This window comes from Uloborus diversus, chromosome 2 (assembly GCF_026930045.1).
Source record: "Uloborus diversus isolate 005 chromosome 2, Udiv.v.3.1, whole genome shotgun sequence".
Lineage (NCBI taxonomy): Eukaryota > Metazoa > Arthropoda > Arachnida > Araneae > Uloboridae > Uloborus > Uloborus diversus.
Window position 1 is genome coordinate 145,833,380 of NC_072732.1, and position 19,977 is coordinate 145,853,356.

Genomic DNA, 19,977 nt, shown 5'->3' on the forward strand with positions numbered 1-19,977 from the left:
TTTTTGAACAAAAGATTTTCACTTCAAAACACTTCCCATTAAAACAAAAGAGATATAGAAAAAATAAAAAAAACAGAATGATTTCAAAAGGGTGAAACTATTTACATGTTACTTTTATCATTAAAACGTATCTTAAAAATTAGCAACACTTAATGTCTTGATTGTATGGTGTCTTTGATGGACATAATCGTACTCTAGAACCGAAAAAAAGAAGGTTAAGTCGATTTTTTTTCATTTTATTATTGTTATTATTTTTTCAATTAGAATGGCAAAGATGTTGTGGGCAGTCTTTTCAAATGGCAGATTGCCCAAAGATGAGTAGGTAAGATTAGTTCCGCAACAACAACATACTCCTATATATCCCATCTTGCACTAAAATGAGAAAAATCTGAAAAGGATGGGTGAGGGTAGATCGATTAATGTAAAAATTGGTGACAAACCAATCTCAAAATTTATGTTGGTCTTCGGCTAACTCCGCTCTGGGGCATCCTCCTCCTCTGCCAACCATTTGTTTACTTGTCGGTACCTGCGATACGAATGGAATGAAGCTACTCTTTTGGTTGAAGACTAACAAAGAATGTTAACAGATGCATTACATGCCGCTTTGCGGAACAGGTGGAACTGAATACTCTGTCGCAGAATATCGGGGGATGCCTTATTTTCTTATAGAGCAACCAGTTCTATCTTTGGCTAAAACTTTGGGACTCGCTCCAGGAAGGAAATCTATTGGTGGCCTAGTCAACCTTATATCAGCAATATTAAAAAATCAGAAATACATCGCACTTGGCGATTTTGATATCTAATATGACTGGATTATTAGGAACACCGCTATGCATGATGCAAATTTGAAGCAAAAATAAAACTTCAGTGTTTCATATTGGATTTTTGGTTTTGGGCTCTTTTTTGGTATATCTACTAAAGTATTAACTAATTAATAAGATTTATGACCAAAATTAAATAAGAATGAAATGTATTATTTACAAAAATATAATGTTTATGGTATAACTAAGAAATTATAAGCTTTTAGTTATAGCCAAGCGCTTAAAAACAAACCTTACTATTGATTGCAAAATGAGCTAAAATGGTTAAACATTTCTTTCAAAACTTTTAGACCTTAATCGAAAGAAACTATATGTAATAATAATGTACACAAAAGTATAAACATAATTATAGGAGAAAAAAAAATTAATGAAGTATAAAAAATTGAACAACAATATGGGGTAAAACTTCCAATCATAAAAAAGCTTAAGGAAAAGGTGAAATGGAAGAGTTTCAATAAGTTTCAGATGCATTACTGGAAGTAATTGATGTAACAAGACATTAAAACAAACATGAAATTCTTAAAAATGTTTGTAGCAAAGTCAGCAAAATGATGATAAATGGCGTAGAAAAGGTCATAAAATTTAGTTTTGAGTTTCCCTCAGTTTACTTTCTTTTTATATACTATATAGCTGGGCAATTTCATTTATTATGCGTTTACTATCACGAAATTTGCAAAGAATATTGCGAAAAAACAAATAAAATAACAAAACGCTGCGAAAAGAAATTTATATACAAGTTACTTCAATCACATAATTTAGAATATTTTACTTATGAATAACCCATAAAAACATCCACAAACTTATAAAAACATCTGCACATAAAGCTAATATTACCGTAACAAAAACGATGTTTTATGTTTTGATAAGCTAGGTGCATTAATCGTCTGAAACTGCACACAGAGATCTTCACTAAATTTTTGCGTCTCATAACATGAACTTTATGTTCAAATTGGCAGTTTACTCCAAAGTAAGCATGACTAGTTTGAACACTTTTTATATGAGCTAATATTTTATGATTATTTTTACTTCCTTATACAAAAAAGGAAGTTTTGTATTCGCGAAATTTTTTTTCCAAAAAATCAGCCTCAATTTCTATTTTACTCACCCCCGGATGAATGTTGAGTTTTTTTTTCGACTCGACCACACGCGGATAAGTACCTAAGAACGAATCGACATCCGAAATATCCGTTTTGACGATTCTCGAGTTAATTACAACGAGTTTTCTCTTGACGTCTGTATGTATGTATGTATTATGTGCGTTTGTATGTCGCATAACTTAAGAACGGTATGTCCTACAAAGTTGAAATTTGGTACGTAGACTCCTTGGGGGGTCTAGTTGTGCAGTGGTGCACCTCCCCTTTTGGTTGCATTCGGGTGTTTCTAAAGGGGTCTTTTGCTCCTTGGGGAGGGGGATAATTGTTAATTTCGATATGAACTTAAGTGATGTTATAATTTGGCGAACACTTGGCGATATATCGCCAGTCTTTTGGTCACCAAGTTTTGTCGCCAACTTGGTGAAAAATTTGGCGATTTTCTTTTTTATAAAAATCTGGTTTCAATTTGTACACTGTTAGTGATATTTAGAGGGTACACTATTAAATCACATTAAAATTGCCAATAATGGGGAAATGACATTAAATTGGAGTAAAAGGAAGTCATGTGATGCACGTATCACCTGGTTTATATATAGTAATAACAACGTCTTAACTTTAGAACTAAGAACCCAAAACGAAGTAATGACATTACAAACTGCATGGTTATTAATCTGAATTTTTATAGCGGGTATGTATGGTCAGATTGAAACTTGACTACGTTTTACACATAATTGTGATACAATTTAATAATAAATGTAGTTCATAGCGTTGTAATTTGCCTTATTACATCTACTGTTGCACGATAAACCTCTGGTTAGTAAACATGATGTTGTCTAATTTGAAACGCAAAATTTCTAGGATGTATTTTAATTTATAACATTTTGCTTAATTTCTCCCATCCTTTCTGATCTTGTTACATCATTTTTTGGAGGAAGGTTGTGCAATATTTTCTTTATTTCGTAAAAGGAAGTAAGCATGTAAGCAATTTCATACAAGTTAGTTGACGCTACTTTAATTGTAAATAGTGAAGTATAATCTTTTAACTCATACAGAATGTAGTATATTTATTTTGTTTTGTTTTATAAACGTCATAAATAAGCACATGGAATTTAATAAAATGTTTTGCGGTTCGTAAATTTAACATTCCGTATTTTTTTACTCATTCTGTCTCAAGTTGAGCAAATAAATGCAAAAATGCATAAATAAATCAAATTGGATGAACAGTTCTTATACGCATACATATGAGTTTATTTCTTTCATAAAAGTTACTCTTTTGCTTACAATTTTCAGCTTAATGATACGCAGGAATTTTATAAAGTCTCCAATTATGTATCTCTTTCCCAGATTTTTGAAAGAGTAATACAATAAACTATACGCTTTAAAACTCTTTTTTTTCTAAACTTCTGCTCAGCATTATGAGGAAAATGATTTATTGGACTCGCAAATAAAATCCGAAGAATGAAAAAAAATCTGAAGAAAATGAAAGCATTTCTACATTCCTAATGATTTCAATCTTTTTGTGCAAGTGAATTCGTACTTCAAAATCTTCTCTGTTCCATCAAAAATCTAGAGCATGGAACAAATCTTGCATTTTTCACGGGTTCTAAATGGATTTCGATCAATATTACTTTCTTACTGCAACTTCATGGGAGAGAAGGAACGGAAATAATGGATTAGTCTGCCGCGTTGGAAAGTAAAAATTTACGAAAAGTACTTTTTATGTTTTATAGTTGAATGTTCAGCATTCTTTATAACTGGATTACGTTGGAATAAAATAGCTCAAATATAGTTTTAAGAATAGATTTTTTTTTATAATGACAACTAAAATATGTAATGCTATATTTGATCAGTATAACATAATTAAGTTACAGCAGTTTGGATTAATCTGAATTAGTGCTAGAAACTTGAATTCAATTGAATTTTCATCTGAAAAACTTTGCAAATAAACTGATCAGATTTTCTGAGTGCTCAGTTAATATTCAGTAGGGGTTACCGCCCTACAGCCAGGTCTAAAGCAGAAATACAAGAAATGCACCTCCAGCTCAGTCAATTCCTGCCAAAGAACTGCAGTTTCGTGCTTATTAGCACTCATCAGCCCAGCATAGGATTGACTGAGCTGGAGGTGGAAAACCTCTAAGGAAGTCAAGAGTGCCAAACAAACGGGAAGCTAATACAGACTTAGCACTTCCCAGACAAGTGACCGAAACAATGGTTCGGTTCAACTTAAATATTGAAGTCAAGCCAGGTATATTCAGTAAGTTAACGCCCTATAGCCAGGGCTAAGGTAGAAATACACGAAATACACCGCCAGTACAGTCAATTGCAGCCGAGGACTGCAGTTTCGTGCCTTTCCACCTCCAGCTCAGTCAATTTTATCCCGAGTTGATGAGTGCTAATAAGCACGAAACTGCGGTCCTCGGCTGGAATTGACTGAGCTGGCGGTGTATTTCATGTACTCATTTGATGTTTAAAGTGCATCGAGAACAAAATTCTACCAAGAGATCAGAGAATCACAAAATACTGCAAGTGAAACCTAAACTCAATTAACATAGTAGTACACAAATTCCGCTGTTATGCACAACAACAAAAGTTTAAGTTCCAGTGGAAAACACAAAGAAAAACTGCTATTATTGCAGCAATATTTAAAAATTCAAAGCATTTAAAATAGCTTAGATTTATTGGTAAGTAAATTTTCCGAGGACTAATTGACACTACCACTATCTAAAATCGAAAAATCGATCACTATTCAGAGGAATACATATATAAGAGTTAAAACTATTTAATGATGTTTATTGCATTGTCAATTTTAAGCCAGAAGAAAATAATCTCTGATTGGGAAATTTTGAATATTATAATATGCGTTTCTCAAACAGAATAACTACTCTGATATTGATTAGGACCGCTATGTGAATGAAACTACAATATCTGCATAACTTAGAGGAAACAAAAAGAAACACGCACCCACTATTTGTGACAAAACATTACTTGGTCATCCCTACAGTCAGGTGCAGAGCTGATAGTTTTAAACACCAGTTCTGCAGGTCAAATTGTCTAGTTTGTTTTTTAAATTAACAAATAGAAGTGCCATAACAGAACGTTTTTTTTTTAATTTTAAAATTTTAACTTTCACATGTAACTAACTACCCAACTGTTTTATATAAACAAAATATGTTTTCCTTAAGAAAAAATGCTTTCCCAAAACAAAGGATTAGTATTCATTACATAAAATTTTAAAAATTCATAAATAAAATTTTGTTTTAAACTACATATTCTTTTGTTAGTCATTTCATTTTTGTTCTGAATTTGTTAGCATGCTATAAAACCTTTAGGCAAATGTTCTTATTGCATATTAATATATTATGCAGTGCAAATTAATGTAATATATCAATGCAGCTTCTGTTTTTCTGGCAACATATATGTCTTTATTTTAATGTATTCACTTATTTTAAGCAAGTTAAAATATATTTTTCGCTTGATAGCAAAAACGATCCTTTTTCGGTTACTGCAAGCTGGCCAATGTTCAAAAAATAATGCACTAAATTCTAAGCACAAATGCCTTAAATATTTAGATCTGGAACTTGAATTACAGATAGTATGCATTGAAGACGAAAACTGGCTGCTGGTCCAGTTCACACCGAGCCAGAGACATTAAGTTTTATTATGTCTATACGTCATCCACTGGAATTTGTATTCAAAATCGGATGGAATTAACTTTTGGGTGAACATAAGCTCTAAATACGAACTCGAAATTTAACTGACAATGGCTGTCCATCACTGCTTTGTGTTACGATTTTGGCTTGAGTCCAAAAGACACTGCTTTAGACCACGAAGGTTTGATTTGTGTTGGTGTCTGTTCCTTCTAACGCGTTTGAATTATTCATTTCCTACGAAATGTTATTTTTATTTTAATAGCATACCTCATACCTCATACTAAAAAATAAATACATAATTAAAAACTAATAAATAACATACAGTACAAAATTAAAACGCATTAAAAATTAAAAAACAATGCAACGTAAAATGGGGCTATTTGGCCCAAAATTTCATATTTTTTTTGCGAGTTGTACACTGATTTTTTAGTTACAAACATAATATGAACTTATAACCTTGTTTTTACTACTTTTCAGACGTTCTGCTACCACCTTAAGCCTTTTAAAACAACAATTTTAACCCTTTATATATTTTTTCAATTTTTAAAAATTGGATTCAAGTAGCCCCGCACTGGGGCTACTTGGTCCCACTCAGCAAATTCATTGGAAAAAGTTGTGACAGGGGGTAGTATCAAGAAAGGTCAAGGATTTTTAAAGAAAACTCAAAACGTATATTCTAGTGAGAAAACTATTTATATACAAGTGGTTCCCGCACGGCTATGCCCACAATAGAAAAATTAAAAGATCTTTTGTTTCGTCTGTATATTTACAAATAATGTATGATGATTTTTCTCGCCAGTTGGCTTGTACCCATGTTACGGTTATACGTTATGATAATTTCGTATCTCGCCAATCGGCTTGTGCCCATGTTACGGTTCTACGTTATGACAATTTCGTAATTTACTCATCCATCTTATGATAATTTTGTTCTTAAAATTAGAATAGAAAAAGAACCACATCGGATTTTTGAAAAGTCGCTTCGAAGTGCACACCCCCGTTCTACAAACTAACTTTGTGCCAAATTTCATGAAAATCGACAGAACTGTCTAGGCGCATCACAGAGATCCTACAGTATTCCTCCGGACATCCAGAGAGACTTTCATCTTTATTACTAGTAAACAAATTGCAAATTATTTTTATATAAATTAATAGAAAATTAACGTATATTTAAAAATACATTTTTAGGCAAACGTAAGTTCTCTAGGATAAATATAATCTAACTACAGCTAAACCCAATTGAAATGATCATTATTTAAATAACAGAAAGAATGAAAACTCCTCAATTTAACGGCTTGGGTGGATTTATCTTATATTATTTAATACCTGCTCTTCGTCGCTATTAAATACTACAGGATGCCCAGGTTTGTTTTGTGAACGATCTTTTAGTTTCCTTTTTAGAGTTGATATACTTAAACCAAAATGGGCTGATGCCACTCTCTTAGGCATTTCTCCGGAATTAGTCAAATCAGGACACAATAGGGTGGTTTCCTTTAGTCAAAAGTAGTACTTTTAATCACTGAAATTGATAGAATAAGTAAAAAAATAAATAAATAAAAATAAATAAAATAACATGGACCCAGAAAATACTTTCATTTTCCCAACAGTTTTTTTTAATCAATTTTTTTAAATGTCCGATTTTGCAAACAAGGCGTGGTCTTTATAACGTCACAAATGATGCACTTTGCAGCATCTTTCACCACGTTTCCACGTTAAGGTAGTCAAGCAGCTAATTAAAATTGCGCTCTACGCTTGCTATCAACCATATCGCTCCCAATACACGTGAGTAAAGATGTGAATTAAATATTTTGTTCTGTGAACGGCAACAATAAATGGCATTTCATCATTTGTGATGTCATCCGGCAGAAGCGCAAACAATGAAAGCGAACACAATTAAGTAATTTTTTAAAAATATTAAACAAAAACAAATTATTTAAAAAAATGGTCAGTTCCTATGATTTTAAGCATGCTCTTTCAGAAAAAAAAAAAAAAAAAGCTTTTAAAATTTTGGAAACGACACCTTTGTATTTTTTCCTCTTAATAACCCGCATTATTTCCTACTTCAAGGGGTTCTTTTTTATTTTCGGACCCTTTTTTCCCCCCAGATCTGCGAATAAACGGGTATATATACTAACTAACCTCTTTAGTTTAAAAGATCATAAACCTTACTTAACATAATTTAGTGATGAAATGTGGTCTGCACCTGCTTGAACGCTGGGTTCAAGTAGCACCATTTTAAGGCAACCAGTGCACTTTTACTAATTTATATTAGTTACTGTGTTAATTATATAGCTATAACTTTGAAATACTTATTTTATTAAGAAATATAATGCAAGCAGAAAACTATCTTTACCTTGATGATATCAGATGTTTCCATGATTTATCATATGTAAGTTTGCAGACACTAAAACGAATGTTTAAATGAACTGTTTAAACAACTTGCAAATAAAACTTCAATCAGAAAAAGGCGGGAATAGCAGAAACTTTGTTTCATGCTCCAGCCTCTACCTAGAACTGCTACCTGTCATGTAGAAAGTTTTTTAAGTCCCTATATTTAATTTTATAGGGCCAGAATGGATTTTAAACACTTTTTTCTCATGGGTTCAAGCAGCCCCTTTAGGCTCAAGTAACCCCAATTTACGGTACCATAATTAATATTAATAAACAACAATTTGTCCCACAAAGCAGATTACCACGATTTTACAGGATATCTTTTCATCCAAAAGCTTACTATTTGCATTGAAGAAGAGGCTCACTGAAACCTCGGAACACGTGTACGCCGTAATATGTTAATTTGTGCGTCATAACGTTGTTGATTACCATATATTTTTCCGCACAAAGGAATTAGTTTATTTCTTACTATATCAGAACTTTAAAAAACATGTTTTATTCTATGATATTTGAAATTAATCGTAATTAATCAGAATTAATTAAATTAGTGTTATTGAATATGGATTTAAAGCATTCCATCTATCAGCACAATAATAATCGCTTATAGTAGGTGCGATTAATATCGAAAAACATAAGTACCGCAAATTCGAATACGAATGAAGTAAGTGTTTCATTGATTCTCATTTCATAGTCTTGTGACTAAAAAAGCATTAGTAGGGAGTTAGAAGTTTAGCTTTTAGAGCATGTCAGTACTTGAAAGGAATTTTCATGTTGTAGGGAAATACTGTAAAAAATTGGCAGTTTATTGCGTCTTTTTTTTTTTTTTTTTGCAACCATTGCTTTCCATCGTGAAGGGAAACCTCATGGCCGAGGTAGTCCATCGATTTAACATTGGACTCGTAGTTGGAGAGCTGCGAGTACGATACCGGCCGGTTGAAGACCCTCTGCGTACACTATTGGCGACCTGTGCGCATTAAATATGTCCTGGTCACAAAGTTCATTAAGTTCTGAATCCAAACAATTAAGTAACGGCAATAGTAACAGACATGCTTGAGACTTCGCCTTTTTTAGTTCAGTTCAATTATCTGAATCTTTTCTAATGTATTTAGACTTTTTAAACTATTTTTCCTCGTGCAACAACATCTCATCTAACGTTTGGCTTCTTCTGGATCCACTAAATTATTTAATTCTATTTTCATTCGCTCAGTTTCGAAAAAAAGGTCGTACCCCCAGTAACAGATAGGATGAGGAAAGGATTAGTAATGGACAAAATTCCTCTTTTCCCTTTAAAATGTGCAAAAGTTCTTAGATCTGAACCCTTATAAAATTCAAATGAACATGAAACACCGGCATGACAAACCTCGAGGTGGCGGCCTTCTACCAATGCTTTATAAATACCAACTGGCTCATAAAATTCACTCTAATAACATTAGATTGTTGCACCGTATACATGGGAAGCAGCAACACCAGTTTTACCCGTCGAATAAATTATTATTTAAAGCCAAACTTACGTCTGTTACTGGACCCTTGTCTGTTGCTGGTGCAAATACCATACGTTTGAGGGAATTGAGCTAGGAAGACGACATATCTACAGCTTTGTTGTTAATAAAATCAGGAAACAAGACATTGATTTTTAAATTTTATGTTGTAGTTAAACTTCTTTAACATGTTTTAACAAAATGGAGGCGTCAATTTCAATTTTTTGTTTTATTACGCACTGTTTTACTGTATAGCATCTCAAGATGGGGTTTAAGATGCTCGGTTGGAGTAAGAAAAAGTATATGAAATGCTGTTAAATGACTTATTTTCCTCAGCAGAATCCTGATTGCAATTGCTATGAATAAACAACTTGTATCCGAATTTTCTGTAAGACCTCTATTTTTGCGTCTGTTTGTTCTAGACACATTCTTCCAACTGCAAAAATTGGTCAAAAAGGGATGCTGAGCTATTATATTGAAAAAGTTGAAACGAAAAAAGAATTCAGGGAAAAATTACGAAATCTAGCTTTGTTGTTCCCATAAACATTCATCAGAGCAAATACCGAGTCTTCATTACAGGATTTTACAATCCTGCACTGAAAATACCCAAAAGAGGTTGAAATAATTAGAAATTATCGTTTACGGTCCAGGGAATGACAAGTATATAAATTATCAATTTTTCCAGCAGCAAGCTATAATATAGAATAACACAGAATATCTTCACTAACAAAGACCCAACATTTTCCATCTGAAAGATTCGAGTTTCCAACTCGGATATTCAGATGCTGGTTTTCTATAGGTAATCGATAAATCTTTCATAACATTGCTTCACATTTTCCAACAAAGGAAACCGCGAATAGCATTTATTGAAGAACGGGGCGTATTTTACATTTGATAATAATTTGAAATTTCTAGGAGAGTTCAAGTCAGATTGCATTTGCTAGAGATATGAACATTGCAGGCATTTTCTTTTACCTCTCACATTTAACATTGCTAATTTGGATTATTTTGTTTTAGACATAAAGGAAAGCTAAAGGTTTCAAATGAAGTAGGGCTTCCAATTAAAAACAAGAAGTTCCGTTCTAAAACTAAACGAGCCTATTTTCCCGTATACCCATACTACTTTCTAGTACCTGATCAATATTCTCAAAAATAGTTCAAATCGCAAATTGTTTCAAACATAATTTTTTAATATTTAAAGCTGCTTCCTAGGAGTAAAACATGCCTCACTCATCTAAAAAATTAGATGCGTAAAAATAAATAAATAAATAAACGAACAAATAAAATAGCAGCACCTTTTAAACAAGCAGCTAATAGCCTTTTTTCCATTAAAAAAATCTTGAACAGCTTTAAAAAATGAAAAAAAAAATTAAAAAGCTTATTAAAATAAATATATCATATAAAAAAAAGGATTATTTTTCCCGTTTCCAAACATATTTTTTTAATGAATTAATGCACTTACCAAAATAAATAAAAAGAGTAAAATGTCAATTTAAAGAAATAATTTTCATTGTGAAAAAAAAAAAAAAATCGTCTGCTCATATCTTTATGTAGAAACATAAATGACTTCGAGTTTATCCGCCGATAACTGAAAACCTAAATTAAAACTTTAGAATGAAAATAAAAACAAGTCATACTAACAATAATTATTTCACAGTTAAAAACATGGTTGCGGAGTCGGAATCAATCTCATTTTGTGAAAAAGGAATCGAATATCCAAGAATCGGAGTTAGTCATTTTTCCTCAGTATATAAATTTTTACCAAAGCTACGAAGTCAGAGTCGAAGTCGGGGAGTCGAAGTCCGACTAATTGTCGGGAAGAGGAGTCGGATTCAGGTGCCCCAAAATTCTCGGAATCGGAGTCTGGAGTTTAAGAGCTATTTCCAACAAAATTTGTTTGAAGTAAATCCGCCTTCAAGTACGGAATTTACATTGACTTTCAGTTTCCCCGTAGGCGCTAATGATAAGGGATTTGAACTGTTCAAAATTGAACAGAAAATTGTTCAAATCAAAAAGATATTTTACATACAAGTTTTTCATCAAAAACTTTTTCCTACAAAGTTTGTTTGAAGCTAATTCGCCTCGCAGTTCGGAATTGCCTTGTTAGCGCTTAATAACCCCGTAAGCGCTAATGTTAAGTTTTTTTTTGAGTTGTTCAAAATTGAACAAAATAGTTCGAATCAAAAAGTGAAATATAGGAATGAGGTGTCCTCACCGAGATCTTTCAAACAAAAAAAAAAAAAAAAAAATGTTCGAATCGGACTATTTACTCAAAAGTTATTTGGGCGAGGGGGGGGGGCAGATAGACAGACCGACAGAATTTTTTCCCCATCTCAATACCCTACTTTCCAATTTTTAACTTTTCGATATTTATTTAATTAATTTTTTTTCTATTTTTGACTTTTTTGATTTTTGTAATATTTTCAAGATGCATCTTTTATGTTTTTTTCTTCTTTCTCTAACTTTTACTGGGAAAGTAGACTAAAAAAAGAAGATATAATACTGCCGTGTGCAGGCAAAGGGCAGTACGTGCTAATTTTTCATTTTTTTTCTTTACTTTTTTTTTTTTTGCAGTTTGTCATCTATTATACGTCAACTTTATTATATAAGATTGCTTATTTGGTTTCCGCTGTAAGAAAGGCGCGAAAAAACGTCTGATTCCAATTCCCAACGTCTGATATTGAATCCGATATACATTTCTCCAAATATCTCGAAAACTTATTTGTATAGATACTGCCTTTTACCTGCACACGGCAGAATAGTAAATTGGAAATGTTTAAAAAAATGATGATAGGGTATTAAAGTCAGCTAAAACCACCAGAAGTTGGCACTTCAGAAGTAGTTTGCTACTTATAATGTTGGTTGATCCGTTCCAACGTACCCCGAAAAAAATGCCCCGTGTTCTTGGTCTGAAAAAAAAAATGCTGTCTACTTGTTTCTCTTTGTGATAAAAAAAAATGTTAACGTTTTCAAAGTACTTTTTCTTTCTCGAATTTAAAAACAAAAAGCGTAAAGAGATGCATTGTTTTATTTTTTAAAATTAATTTTCAGAAATTGTAAACCATAATTGAGAAAGGAGACAAAGTATTGTTTGTACAAAAATTTTCATATTTCAAAATGCTAAAATTAAATATTTTATGTAATATCGATGACTTTTTCAGATCAATACTGTTTCTAAAATAATCTTAGTTTTCTCTAAAAATAAACAAAATTATATATATTTTAAATGAGAAGGAAAATGTTTGAAGAGAGAGAGAGAAAGGGAGAGGAGAAATACACAAAAAAAAAAAAAAAAAAAAAAAAACTGCAAAACGATCAAGCCAGCTTATCCCGAAAAATAGTCCTTAATGTATGTGTGCAAAATGTGCTTGAACCATGGAAGTAAGATATTCGAAACACTGTTTTATTTTAATTTAGGACCACTAAAAATTAGCTTTTGTAATGAAATTTTCCTTTTTTACATAATTATTTTTCTTGCGGAATATGTTTCTTAATCTTTTATTTGTTGAAAAGATTTGAAGAAAGAAAACATTTTGAAGGAAAAAAAATATTTTCTCTCTGTTTCAGAAATATAATTAAAAAATACAGTCTTGATCCGATGAAAAATGAATATTTTCATTTGCTTTTTTTCCCGCAAATGTTATCTAAGAAAGTCGAAAAGCAATCAACGCCATAATGAAAAAGTCAGAAGTCGTAATTTTGTATTTGAGTAAAATATTATTTACATTTAATTTTGTGAACTATGTTTACTTGCAATATAAATAGTCAGATTGAAGCAGCAATATTTTTTCCTTACGTTTTTCTTAAAAAAACAAAGTATAAACGAAGCATTATTTAACAGACTCTTCTATCGAGATAAGTTTTACAATCTGATTTAAATTGAAAAGAAAAATAAACATCTGTAAAAAAGCGGGTTATACATTTCTTAGTTATAAAATCATTTGTGAAATTATGGTTGGTTTCATACCAGAGATCTGTAAAAGGATCGGTATAATATTTCTACTTCTCGCTAACATTAAACTTCTACGAATTGAAAAAAAAAATGCAAAAACTTCAGTTTTTCCTTTTTATAGAACTTTTCTTGTTTACTAGCTGCGCTGTCCGGCGTTACACGGTTTACCTCGAAAATAAAAGTTGTGTCAAGTGACCCATATTCAACAGTCATGCTTAGAGAAAAAATGAAAGAAAAGTACAATTACGTGTCAACGTGAAAAAGAGAGCAATTTTATGACTCAAAATTAAGATTTAAGCTTTTTCAGAATTTTTTCTATGACTCCAGCTTCTGCCCCCCATGTGAATTTCTGAGCATCAAATGACCTCTGCGTCAAATTTAATCCCTCGTAAACTATGGATTTGTGTAAGAAACATACACACATCCTCAAACACATACATTTTTTAATATAAAGACTTGCGTTAAACGGTCTATCTCAAAAATTTTGTCAATTAACGCATACTCTACAATCTGGCTTAGTTAAAAGAGAAAAAAAATAGCGTGAAATTTTCTGTCAACATGGACAAAAGAGCAATTTTGTGATTCAAATTTTAAGTTGAGATCTTGATGGATTCTTTTAAAATTCAAATGTTCGCACAATGCTATAATAACCACAGACATTTCATTTTACGCATTTTCTGGCATTTTCACCTCCCTCCCTCCAAAACCCCTTATTTGAACTCCTGATCATCAAAAACTCTTTATGCCAAATTAAAAACACACGTAAACTGCATTTTTATAACGAAAACATGAAACACTCCTACGTGAAGTGAGTTTTTGGTAATCAAACTTCTGTGCCAAATTTGATCTGTTGTAAGCTGTGGATTTTTGTGAGAAAAGAATCTGATATACTACTTATTGTTCAAGTAACTAGTTTTTCAATATTCTATTAAAATATATGTTTATACAGTAAGATAATATCATTAAAGAGATTTATCACTGCTTTCCGCCTATTAGCTTGCAGTTTAAACAAGAGGGGAAGCGGCGATTAACCTTGCTAAACAGATTATAAGCCCTACCTGATTACAGGTTATTTACACTACTGATGACTAGAGAGAAAAATATGCAAAACATTTAATATCATTTTATTTGTGTTGAAATAAATCCGAAAATTGTATGCCTTTATTTATTTTCTTTCACCAGAAAACTAAGACAGCAATTCTTTATTTAGATACGTATTTGTATTAGGAGGTTTTTATTTTTAAATGCGCTAACTAATAAACTACTTGAGTATACTTAGTTACAAATCATAAAGTTAAAAAAAATAAATAAATAAAATAAAATACATAAATGAAATAAAAAAAGTTAAAATTTTTGAAAAACTGAATCACACGACGAAACTAAGATTTGAGATTGAATTTTTGAGGGTGAATGCATAACATTGTGATTTACATTTTTTCTTTTTAATGAAACATATCTTTTTATTACGTTTATTTAATTTCGAAAAAGTTGCTTCAAGTATCGTATTTCCCCAACCTGTGTATTGCGATTCCAGAAGGGATCGCAAAGCATTTCCCATGGGGTTCACAACATGATTCTTACTTTTCACATGCATAATATAGTAATTACCTCAAAGTTACGGTATAGATGGGACAGAGAAAGTATGCCTTCCTCTATCTTTACCAAACTTTTATAAGAGTGGGAAAATGTCTGAAAATCATAAAATCAAGAAGTGTGTTCCTAACGCGTGTACAAGTCTGCATTCACCTCTATTTTTAGTTATTAAAAACATCTGATTTAAAAGGCGAGGGATCCACATAAGGTTTTTCCCTAGCTATACTTATTTTCAAAGAACTGGTTTCACTTTTAATAGATATTTTTCAAACGCATAATGAGGGTTACATTTCCTGCTAGCTATTTTAGTAAGAAACTAAGGGGAAAAAATGGAGGTGTGTAAATATTTTTAGCAGCTTTTGTTGATTTTCAAAAAAATAAAATAATAATGAATAAATTGGGCTCTAGGGAAAATGAGAAGAAAACAAGATGACACATTTCTTTCCTTTTCTCTGTTAAATTCATCTATTAATTTTCTGGAAAAAAGTTGGTTTCTTTACAAAATTTGAAAAAAAAGGGGAAAAAATTCATAGTTTTAAAAGTATTTTTTTTTAATTTTTAGAAATTTCATAGATAAGTAAGAAGTTATGCATATGTACATCTTTTAAACTTTGTTTCTTAATTTTGCTTTGAGGGAAGTTAAAGAATTGTTAAGTTTGATTTTTTGACTGCTTAGTATGCAAAAATATAAAGTAAAAGGTACTCGGGAGTTTTTTTTTTAAATTTTAATTGTATACCTACCGTTTGCATAATGCTTATACATATATTATTTTTGACGAAATTAAGATATTTTCCTATAATACAATTTCTTAAAGGAGTGGAATAAAATGTTAATCCAGCTTTATAATATTGTTTTTGTTTTTTAACGTTCACTTCAGCACGTTCATAACTTTTGTTGATACTTCTGTTAAATATTTGTATGGCATCGAGTTAAACTATCCTCATATACAAGATTGCTAAAATTACTGATCGAGTAACGCTCTGACGTCACCAACAATAAAACTGGCGTCATTGCATGCATGACGGCATTATTTCATCGTTGAAGCATCAAAAATTCAATCAGTTTTACTACTATCAAAAATGCGAAAGCTTGTCTTATGGATGGATCGATATTTGTTACTTTCATGCAAAAACTACTGAACGGATTTTGATGAAACTTTACAATAATATAGCTTAGGCATCAACATAATACATAGGGTAGTTTTAATCCCGTTATGGGGGGCAAAAAACCCCATAGGAAGTCGTTAAAATAATTTTCGTATAAATTCTCTAATATGAGGATGAAAAAATACTTGCACATATTAACAATATATGTTCATCAAAAGCTCTGAGTTTTCTTCTGAAGATGTCACGTGTTCGAAATATCTAAGTAGAATAACAAACGATTTATGAGCTTTTTTAATTCCATGTTCGAAGGCTTTTCTCAACTCAATACAGCACTTAGGGTATCATCTCAACTCCCTGCCGATAGCGACAATTGTTTTATTGTTGACTATTTTTGCTTTCGTTTGACTGTTAAAGGCTTTTCTCAAGTTAAATCTTAAGGCAAGATTTTTTGTACCAGATTGGAATATAATAAATGGATTTGGTCTATTATTTTAAAGTTTAATGCAACTTTGAGGCAATGATTTTTTTTTCTTTATTTATTTGTGTTGACTGGGTGTTAAATTGATCAGCAGGAAGTTAAGTCCAGAACTTTCCCGCATAGCAACATCGACTATTTAGTATCAAATCAATATTTCCGTAATTAGGTAAGACTGAAAATTGTATAAAACAAATCTGGAAACAAAATATACCTCAAATATCTGACTGAGAAGATACGTAAAAAAAAAAAAAAAATGAACAAATAAAGTAGCAACAATAAAATGTTATAAACACAAATATATTTCACCAAAAAAAAAAAAAAAAAGTCGTTTGCCAAGCTCTTTCTTCCGAGTATAATATGCAGACCTCGTATTTTATTTTCCTTCATTTTTCAAAAACTAAAAAAAAAATAAATTAAAAATCTTTAGAAAAGAATAATTAAAAGGTCCTCCTAAATAAATAAGTTACATCTTAAAAACAAAAGTCTGTACAGCTCTTTCTGTTAAACCATAGAGGACTCCGAATCTACTTTTATTTCCCGATGTCAAAGATAGAATAAACATAAGTTTAAACCTTCAAATGAAAATAAAAGCAAATCATTATTTTACAGTGAAATGTCAGTTGATGTCAAAGACGAGGTCTTTGAAGTCGGATTGATTTTAGAATAAATAGGTTGGGGTCGGATGTTTAAAATTTTAAAAGTCGGAGTCCGTTATTTTCTCTCAAGGTCCATAGTTCTGCCGGTGCTTGAGAAGTCGAAGTAGAACGTTCTGAAATTCACGGAGCGGGAGTCAGCATTCCCCCTCCGACATTGCAGCTCCTGGCCCGCGGAATCGGAGTCAGGATTTGAGGGCTTTAAAATTACAAGAAACGGAAGTTGGTCATTTTCTCTCCGACTCTGTAGCCCTGGTAAAAACCTTTGCGCTTTCTATTCACTTCATTTTGATTCAGTCATCTTTATTTCTGACTTGTGTCAACGTTTGTGTACGAGATGATAACTTTTTCTTCTATTTCTTAAAATCAAAAATTGAGGATGCGTTCCGGATATGCCCAATTTTTTTTGTGCCAAAATGTTTTTTGTGTTGTCGTATATGTTAATAAATCATTTTTAAATTTAGAAAAAAAGCACCGATGGACTAAACAGAGCAAGAAGTTTAAACATTTATTTGCATGAAAAATTTTGAAAATTGAAAATGTTTCTTTTTTTTCCGAATTTTAAAGTTCATTTTCCGGTAGGTAATCCCGAATATTGAAAAAAATTACCAGAAATGAATTTTTTGGGTGAAAATACATGACAACCCAATTGTGAAAGCCAATGTTTATTATATTTATTTTTCACTAAAGCATAACATACCCTAGTGTCCACATAAAAAATAAAATTTGCAGCATGATTTTAAAAATGATGCAGTTTATTTTTGGATTTATCTAATTTTTACGTATCTATTTCAGAGATCAGCTTTAAATGTTAAAAAGGAATGTTTCGCGTAATTTGCAGCGTTGGTTAATTGAGAGAATTTTTAACAGGTGCTGCGAAATCGATGTTGCTATACGGTAAAGTAAGCTGGTTTAGTTCTGGACTTAGTTTCATGTTATGATTTCAAAAGTACTATACTTAGTTTCGTTTAATCTGACATTAAGTTTCAGAAAATCAAAATTATATTCCAGTGAATCGATATTCTGTGGTATGGACTTTAATGTGTATAAACTTTAAGTTTCTACTTACAAGAGACAATTTTTAATAAAGAAATATGTCAGCACTTTCAAAACATTTCATTGTAAAAACTGAAAGAAAAATCAACGTATTTTGTGGATATTCTAAATATTTTACGCAAAAACTAAAACGTATAGATTTAGAGATATGGGTAATTTTTTATTTGAGTTACTTTAAACCAGAGTCATTTTTTAATAACAGCAAACATAAATGGAATACCCATATACTTTGAATGCATTAATCAATTCCCTTTGGGTTAAGAGCACAATCTTCACAGTAGAAGAAAGGCCCTCGGAGTGACTAATCCTGTTTTCTAACTACTGTAGTAAGAAAAAGATTTCCTTCTGCTATGCACTCTGTCAAAAGAGATTCTGGGGGCTAAGTAAGGTTCATGGAATATGAATGAGGAAAGACATTCTAATATGAATGAAGTAAGAATTGTTCCAGAATTGAATCTCTGGGCCTCATAGAAAAACGTAGATGTCAATTCTTATATGGAATGAAGTAATTTGATAAATACAGGGAGAATGAGAATAAAACAACAATATTCAACATTTATGTTTTTGTTCCTGCAATAGTAAATTAAATCTATTTAATATAACTCAAAGGCTAAAATTCTAAAATTCTTTTATTTAAATATTGTCTACTGCATTTAAAATGGCATCTGGAAGGTAGCGGCGCTTAGGATTTAAAAATGGTGACGTAATGTACCAGATTGCTTCAAGAGGTTGTTGATAAAAATACAAGGTCCGGCAATTAATTTCCGGTTCTGACGTAACTGTAGGAGACCGAAAAGCCGGAAGATGGCACCAATAATTGCATATTGAAGAGCGTTTTCTTGCGCATGTGCAGTGCAATCGGCGCCATTTTGAAGTAAGTGGTTCTCGCGGAAAGGTGCATTAAAACGTAGCTCTCAAATTCCTATCGTCGAAGTAAAAATGGAGCAAAGAATTAACATTAAATTTTGCATCAAATTGGGCAAGACAGTTGTAGAAACATACGAAATGTTGAACCAAGTTTACGGCAAGGAAGCGTTATCCCGCCCAAGAACTTTTAAATGGATTAAATACTTTCGGGATGGGCGTGAAAGCGTCGATGACGATACACGCACAGGTCGGCCGCAATCCGTACGCACGCTAAAAGCAATTGAAAGGTTCGTTTTATAGTAAGAACAGGAGTTGGAAGAGCTACGTTTTACTGCGCCTTTCCACGAGAACCACTTACTTCAGAACGCCGATTGCACTACACATGCGCAAGAAAACGCTCTTCAGTATGAAATCATTAGCGCCATCTTCCAGCTTTTGGTCTCTCACAGTGAAGTCAGTCCTGGAAATTAATGGCCGGACATTTTAGCTAATCTAATATAAAAAACACACTTTAATTTCTGCTATTGCAGGTTTGTACTTCCAATAAACTTCATGAAATATGTTAGCTGTGGGATAAAAACAGGAAAAAAAAAAAACTGGTGCCAATATATATTCTCCATGACATTTTTGATGCCCGACATTTCTTTCTACTTTTCTAAGTAGGGAAAAAATAGGAAACTGTTTAAAAAATGAAAAACAAAAAAATATCGCAGGATGTGGAGCAGAAATAACAAAGAAAAACAACACTTAGTTTTCAAATAAGCAGTATGTGGGCCTAACTCTTAGTTAAACATGCGTAATTGCTAAAATTTAACCCTAGCGTACCGGCACGGTTTTGCC